The following is an 8,951-nucleotide window of genomic DNA, read 5'->3' on the forward strand; positions in this document are numbered from 1 at the left end:
TTAAGAGATAAATTGTTTTTGCTTGTGATTTGCATTTCAATTCGTGCTATTCGCTTGAGAAAAACAGCTGTGCCAAACAGTGCTTTGTTTAATTTAGATACATTTAAGTTTATTTTCTATTCTTTAAAGTTATATTTTTGCATTGCTGATTTTTTTCACACGTGTGCTCATTCAAGTAGAAAACTACGAGTTTTGAGGCTTTTATCTAGATTAAAAATATGAAATCGCTAGTGAAATGTAACTATCGAAAGTGGTTTAAGCGCTGAATTTCTAAATAGTTTTTTGCTCAAAAACTATTATTTAGAATTTTCGCTGTAATTATGTGTAAAACAGTCTAAGAAAATTAAAAAAAAATTTTAAAGCAAAATAATTTGAGAAGTGTTAAAAAATGTAAGAATTGCAAAAGATATATAAAAACGGAAAAACAAATTAAAAAAAAAAAATTTGATCGAAAATAAAAGTACAAAAATAATTTTAAATCTGTTAAAAAATAAAAAATTTTAAATATAAGATAATAAATTTAAAAAAAAAGTTTATTAAGTAAATAAAAAAACTAAACAAATAACACAAATTTTAAACAAAAGTTAAAAAATTTAAAAAATTAAAAAAATGAATAAAAAAAATTAATTCGAATATGAAAACAATTTTAATATAAGTTAACAATTGAAACAAAATATAAAGCATATGTACAATTAATTGTTAAAAAATAGTAAAGGCAAAAAAGTTCAAGTATATATATATGTATATATCTGAAGTTAAAAATAGGTGGACTAGATTATTATTACTACATACAAAAAAACTTGCACTTTTATATTAAATAAAATCAGTTTCTTAGAAGTGTCGAATAGAACAAACTACCTGTCCAACAAAAAGACTACCATAAAAATACAGAAAAAATAGGGAGGGGTCCGAATACAGTACTAAACTCGAATTGAATTCAACTGAATAAGTTTTACTTTTGCGTTCCACTGTATATATATTTTTATAAGAGTTACGTCCTAACATAACTAACAGAGAGGTTGCGAATCGAGGCGTCATTGGCTTGCAAGTGAAAATTTTATTTGAACACTTTATTAAGCATACTTTCCATTAAAGGTAAAATTGATTAAAAAAACTATTTACAATTATTATTTTTAACATTTTCTCAAGGGAGATTATTTAAAATATATTAGACTGATTGATGCATAATTCATTTAAAAAATTTAAATAAAAAACCCTTACAGCAGTTTGAAGTTCCAAACACGATTTATGATTCAAATAATTAATCATGAATATTCATGTTTAATTTGAAAAAAAATTTAAATATATTATATATTTTTTTATGTATATTTTTTCCTCACATATTGTTTTATTTTTATTATATTGCTTACAATTTCTTAAGTAATTCTGTTTTTGTTTTGCTTATTTTAAATTATTAAATTATTATTTTTTAATTTTATGCTTTCTAAATAAAAATTTAATTTACACATTTTGTAGACAATTTTAACACATTTTAAGATTCACACTTCTTTGCAGCCACTAGCAAATTCCGTAGCCCCCAGCCAGCTAGCAGACGATAAGCTTTTCAAGGTTAACAATTTTGCACATAAACTTTAAAGTCATTTTCGCCTATTTGGCTGTAGTTTCCACCCACACATACAATATAATATAATGGCAACTCATGAAATTTGCTGGCAATAATGTGAAACTGAAAACTTTGAGCAGATAAGCGTTTACGCGTATTTATATTTTTAGATAACACTATAGAGGGAAGGAAGAGGAAGTTTCATTTGATAAAATTCGGCACCTTAAATGTTTGTGCTGAAGTCAGACTGATTTATGGTTTTTCTTGTAGAAAATTATTTTTAGAGAAACAAATGTAGATATATATTTTTTTCAATTAAAAGGAAAAGTTTAGAATAAACTAAGTTAGAGTTAAAAAAGAAGAATTTAATAAAAGAACATTTTTTATGCAAAATATTTTTGTTGAAATATATTTATGCATGCTTTTGTATATATGTATACACATTTAATTTATTTTATTATTAGTTGAAAGTTTTAGACCAGTTTAGTCTTGAATAAAAAACTTTTTTTATTTACAAAAATTTTTGTCTCACATGTTTTTTATCGCAATAACTTGGAATTTTCCCGAGCAAGTATTTTTCAGTGCTGAAACTATACAATTTATCCTATTCCGTAGAAAAATGTGATGACTGTGACTGTGTTAAAACAAAAGATTTAACACATATTTTTATCGAAATTAACTGAAATTTTCACTGGAAAGAATTTTTATTTAAATTATAAAATATATTTAATTTTAAAATAAATACCAATTCAGTAGAAAAATTATTTATCGACCTCGGTTACTGATAAGTGAAATTCTTGGCACATTAAAAATTAGCAAAATAATTTTTTTTATGTTTGAGGCACTTAAAAATATTATCGCGTTGTTTTTATTATATCGATATTTATAACGATATTTATATTTGATATATTTTCGACTTAAAACTGTTTATAATGTGTTTACACCCAACAGCCACACACATTTATATATATATGTGTATATTCCTTATGCACTTAAAAATATACCATATATGGAATATTCCATATACAGTGTTCTTCCACTCCTCTGACTTTCGTAGAATTATTAACTTGCCTTTTAGAACATCCGTTGCGCCCTGCCTCTATATATGTATAGGCGTGTATTTGTATGATATTTTATGTTTGCTGATTTTTTACTAAAACACTTTCCCGCTAAATCTGAATATTTATATCAATTGAACGCACATAAACACACTCACAAGCACTTTTCCACGCCGATTTGAATTTGAAACTATACGTGTGTGTATGTTTTGTTTTTATTAGTTGAATGTATGACTTGTTTTACTATAAAATAAATTATAATTAATTAAATTGAAATTATTATAACCGACTGAGAATGTTCAAGTTGCGGCACCGATAACGACAAACGCGCGCGCGACACACTCAACACTTAGCGCTTGCAATGCTCGAATAAAAGTGTAGTCGCAAAGGTGGCGGGCACCGCTACATATGAGATGCGCACACCGAGCGCACACAGCGGAGACAACAAAACACAAAACAGCTGACCGAGCGACGAGCGACCGACTGACTGAGTGCCTCAATGGCTGGCTGGCCCACTGCTTGGCTGCCTCACTGACTGGGCGGTTTGTTTCTTGTCTGTTGTAGTTATTGTTGACTGTTTACATACACTTGTCGTTATGCGCGTTTGTGTGTGCGTCTGTATGTATTTTGGCGTACAACTGCGCTGCTAAAACGACCGAACTGTGCTGAGCGTAAAAAAAAACGTTGTTTCTTTATTAATAATTTGTGTGGCTGTGTTTTGGTTGAGCACGCGGAGCGGTTGTACCGTCATTTGCTGGCGTCGTCCAACAGTTACAATCAATGACTGACAACAGCCCCAAAAGCAGCCGAGTCAGAACCAACTGCTTGTTGTGCCGTCGCCAACAAATCTAGCGCCAGAGTTGAGCGCCGGAGTGGGCCGGAGTGCCAGCGAGCGCGCAAGAGCGCTGCTGAGCGCCAATCAAATTTCAAGAACCCACAAGTGAGCGCAGCGTAAGCTAAATGAAATAGTAAATAAACCGTACAATTGACCCGTTGGAAGGGGTTGGCGTGCACACTCGCGCATTTATATTTATATAAGTTTGTTTGCTTGTATACATGTAGTTGTGTGTACACATATTTTTTAATTTAGCACGAAGAAATTGACTTTAAGCGAATGCAGTAGAAATGGGGTTTAAGCTGTGTTATGGCGTTCGAAGCAATTGTTTTTTATGAAGTTAATTTTTTTAGTGTGTCAATAACGACGTTTTAAGCGGCTTTTTTTATAATGACGGTCTTTAATTCGTATTTAATTGAAATGTTAATAAATGGAAATTTTGTAAGAAATTTTGTATGCAAAAATATTGACAAATTAACTAGTAATTTTTTTAAAGAAATTTAAAAAAAATATTTTTAAACAATTATAAAACAATTATATTTTAAATATTAATAAAAAAAAAATTACATACTTTTTTTTAATACTTTAAAATTTTTTTTATTTAATTAATTAATTTTTTTATTATTTTTTAATACTTATTATTAAAATTTTTTTTTTATTATTTGAAATAAAAATAATTGTTGTTTGTTTTTTATATTTTTTTAATTTTAAATTTTTTAATAACTTTTAAAAGGTATTTTTTTTTTTGTTTAGAAATTTTTCAAATAAACTTGGAAGTATTATTTGTATGAAATATTCCAATTTTTAAATCGGTTTACAGAAAGAAAAATTGTGATGAGCGGATATAATAAAATATTTTAGATTCACACGCACGCACACATAGCTATATCCAATTAAATTTTCAATTATTTGAAAAATAAATAATTTATTGTTTTATATGTATGTAAATCGACATTACAAAAATGAGAGAATGAGGAGTTAGCGGATTTAGAAAACTTATATATTAGTTGTATATCAAAAGCTAACGCTCCGAACTTTGTTACATAAGTTCCAAAAGTTTTTATTTAAGTTTTAATGTTTAAATATTCAAAATATGGCAACACTGAACGAATTTGTTTAATAAATTACACGAATATTTAAAAATTTATAAAATCAACAATTGAAACTTTAATAAGCAATATTTAAGTAAACATACAAATTTATTTTAAAATTAAAAGAAATCAGTTAGTATTTTTAATAGTTTTGAAAATATATCAGCCAGTCTATACATTTAAGTCTTATAATATTTTTTCTAATAAAAATTTAACTCTCTATAGAATATTTCGTTTGAATTTTATTTATTTATTTTTGAAAAAATGTGGCAACCCTATTATTTTAATTGTTTTTTTAAAGATTTTTCTATATCTAATTTGTCTTTATTCCTTTGAATTTTCTTCTCAAAGTTAGGATTATGCTTATAAATTTACAATAGTTAAATAACGGATGGCAACCTTATTCGAAATTGTAAAGCGTCGTTACGCCCCAATTATTAAATAGTTCTGAATATTAGTGAAATATAACAAATTGCTAGACTTTAGTAAATAATTTATCTTGTCAAGTCCAATAATTCTTTGAATTACTCAAAAAATGGTTCGAAATATCGCATAGTACCGCGTACATTGACCGCACCTCTACGCCTCTTAATAATAATTGTTTATCTTTATTGGGAGTTTACATTCATATTTTTGACTGCATATCAGTGTTGTTTAATTTCAAGATGATTTTCAGTCGAGACATTCACTTCACATACGCCCCCAAGCACTCGCGTATGACAAAAAATTTCATTATTCTCAAATTACGTGGTATACCTTACTGAAGCTCCCTTTTGTAGAGATAGCAGCAGCAAATTCAAGGTCACTGATTTCTGCTCATTTTCTAAAATATGTATTTAACGTTATATTCTTAACGGATCATCGCTTTCATCTACTCAAATTTGACAGACAGCTGATAAATTGTTTATCTGTCACTTTAACTCAACTAGACTTCGTTGATTTTTATCTTGAGTTCTTTTTGACTTCTCGTTTGTTATTTCAAAAATTCTTAGCTAAATCAGTTCTTTTTTGTAGTGACTAATATTTGGAAATTTTGAATTCAGATAGCTTATTGTTTTGATAACGCACTTGCAGGTATTACCTGTGCCGTTTGAGTCAATCAAATGATATTTTGAACATCTTGTTGGCATTTGTCAATTAAAAGGCAAGACATGTTTTGCAAAAGTACTTTAGAAAATATGTGTATACCAGCAAAGTTACTCATTTTGGAGGGATAATGAGTCATTATAAACATAGCTCTCTTGTAAGCGAGTTGCAATAAGATGTTCAAGCTGAGATGTTTCGAGTGTAGTTTTAAAGAAACTCTCAACCAAGTTGGCCTGTTAATTTGTAATAAAATTGTACATTTAGAGTATTTGTATGACGTCCCAATGAGCAAAATAGAATAAATTTAAATATTGGTCTGCAAAAATCACTAAAAACTGAAAAAATCAGAGATTTCGGTTCGGAAACAATAGTTTTCTTTTATAATTTTGCAGTTAAATTCGAGTTCGAAAAATGTAGAGAAGATAGCAGATAATTAAATAAATTCGAGTTCGAAAGTTATGTTTTCGAAAATAGGATAGTTCAAGTTTATAGCGGGACTCGCTTGAACTGCCGATGGCATGAACGGACTTGTAATTTAATTCGAGTTCGAAAAATGTGAATTCGCAGATAATTAATAATTAAATAAATTTGAATTCGAAAGTTACGATTTCGAAGATAGATTAGTTTAAGTTTATGCTAACGCTGGCTTAAACTGCCGACGGATTAAAAACACATTTTAATATTATGTATAAACTTCATATAAAATTAAATTAAAAAAAAATATTTTCAAAAATTTGTTTGTTTAAAAATTACTTAATTTTTACTTATCTCATATTTATACAATATTTTTTAAATTTTATTAGTTAATTTAAGTTCTAAATTATTTTTAATTCTCTTAAATTTTTATATACATATTTTTTTATTATATTACAATAATAACTTTTTAAATTCTTTAAAAATTTATTTATTTTTTAAACACTTTTGTAACTGTTATGAGTACTTAATTTTTACTTTTCTTATATTTATATTTTTTCTGTAACTTTATTAGTTATTTTAGTTTCAAAATATGAGTTCTTAAAACAAATTAAATTTTATTCCATTATTTTAATGTTATTAATTATTATTATATTATTTAATTTTTAAAAAAGTTTATTTATTTTTTAAGCATTTTTTCAACTGTTTATATTTATATATTGCAAACTGAAGCAATTACATTAAATTGCTCTATGTAATAAAAATAAATAACTTTTTATCATAACTGTTATTTATTTTTATCATTAGATATTTATTTAATATTATTTACTTTATAAAATTTATTTATTTTATTTATTATATTTTTTATTATTATTAATCTTTATAAAATTAGCATTTCAAGGGCAACAAAAGCAAAAAAAGTACCAAAAAAATGTTGCCAAATTTTTGTAGTAAATTTTCGGTTTTGCAATAAGTTTTGTTAACTAAAAATTTCAAGAAATTTGTTAGTTATAAAAATCACCTTTGCTAGTATAATTATTTTTAATACTTTTTTATTTATTTATTTAGTTTCTATGGCTATTTTTAAAACTATTTTCTTTTTGCACGTTCATTTCGCTTGTGTTCTACATATTAACACACTGCTGTGGGTAAATACGCCTGAATAAATGATTGCACAACTGATATATTGTCATATATATTTTCCAATTGTTATTATTATTTATTTAAATTATTGTATTTGTAAGCAGTTAATTTTTATTTGTTACTATTTTATTGTTTTTTACTCTTGAAATATTAGCATTACAAAAGCGCAGCACACACACTAGGCACGAGGCACGAGGCAAGCAATTAAAGTGTTTTCGCATTGTAAATATACAAGAATATTTACATAAACATGTTTGTTTATTTATATATAGCTTTATATTATATATTATATTATCTAACTTTTCAACTGTAACAGCTAGCCAAGCGTATTTTGAAGGCGCAACACACGAGAGGACAAACGAATTTCGTTGCAACTAACGGCGACTGCAAGTGCAAGACGAGCATTTTTGGCACTAAAATTGTTGCATGTGTGTTTAAGTGTATATGCATGTATGTGTGTCGTTTGAAAGCCTGTCGAAATATGCTTATAACATGTAGCTACACAGCTACAGTGCTGGCAGGTGACTGCACACCAACACTGTCAACAATTCGTACAAATTTGCGAAGAAAGGAGGAGAGACAAACAAAAAAAAAACACAATAAAAGCTAAAAAAGAAAACATTCAAAACGATTCTGCACACGCACACACACAAATACATGAGATTGTTGATGATGGCGTCGAAGACATTGCTGGCCGGCTGATAGGCCGACTAGCAGAGCACGCGGAGCAGGTGAGTGTGTTCATACGCTAACGGTGAACACGACGACGTCAAAATTCCAATGCAATTGAATACACAAATTGGATATATTTTTTGTGCAAACATTTAAATAAAAAAAAAAATATATATATGTATATGTATGTATGTGTATACATATGTGTGTATTTTTGGCACTTTATATAATTCTTTATATGCTTTACTCTAGCTATATGCTAAATAAATGCATATATATATATATATATATATATATATTATTCATATATACGTTTTGATGTAGATGTTTATTTATTGTTGTTGTTGTTGAGCGTTGACAGTGGGCACGACATTGCTGGCGACAACTGCGGCCCCTCTCAACAACTCAATGCAATTACAACTGCTAGTCGGTAAATTTGTATATACATATTTACTTGTTACATATGCCAGCAGCTATATTTTTTGTTTTTGTAAATATTAAGGTAGTTATGTGTTTGCATTACCCCTTTCCGTTTGTGAGTGCAACGCCGCAGCGAACAGGCGTAAAAGAGGAAAAACAAATGAGCTTTGTTGCTGCACCAGCACACACACCAGTACTTTGCCACACTTTCTGTTTCAACACTTTTTACCGTTAACTATTTGTTTTTTTTTTTTTTAATTTTTCGTTTAAACTTTTTTATTTTGTTTTCTCCAATTAATTATATTTTTTACCGTTTTAAAACATTGAATTCCTTTATTTTGAGAATTTTTGTTTTTGTATTTTCTGTGAGAGTTTTCAGTTTTGGCCCGTTTTGTACGTCCGCAGCGCTAGAAGGTGTCGAAGTAACTAAATCACACACAAAAATGACAACACAAATTTCGAGTGCTCGCCGTCGCCGTCGTCGTTGTCGATGACGATGGCATTGCCGAGTCGCCAGCGCTTTCGTCGAAGAAACAGCTGCGTTATCGTCAACAACGCCAACAAAAAGCAAACAACAAAAACGCCAAGAACATAGATATATTTAAAAGCTGTATACACATATGTATCTAGAGATATCTACAAAACAACAACAACAATAGCAACAAATT

General features: G+C 28.1%; 1 protein-coding gene across 4 annotated transcripts in view; it reads right to left on the bottom strand.

Annotated features, from left to right (window-relative positions):
* Positions 1 to 8,726, bottom strand: part of Tob (Transducer of ERBB2) — a 42,130-nt gene extending 33,404 nt beyond the window's left edge. The window contains exon 1 of one of the 4 annotated variants that reach the window (XM_036368983.2): positions 8,387 to 8,726. The gene's annotated coding sequence lies outside the window, so the exon portion shown is untranslated. Of the gene's footprint in view, positions 1 to 2,635; positions 3,413 to 8,386 lie in introns of those variants that run through there. The other 3 variants (XM_036368986.2, XM_070110720.1, XM_014236399.3) reach the window with 3 other exon arrangements.
* Between the last annotated feature and the right edge of the window lie 225 nt (positions 8,727 to 8,951).

Source organism: Bactrocera oleae, chromosome 5, assembly GCF_042242935.1.
Source record: "Bactrocera oleae isolate idBacOlea1 chromosome 5, idBacOlea1, whole genome shotgun sequence".
Taxonomy (NCBI): Eukaryota; Metazoa; Arthropoda; class Insecta; order Diptera; family Tephritidae; genus Bactrocera; species Bactrocera oleae.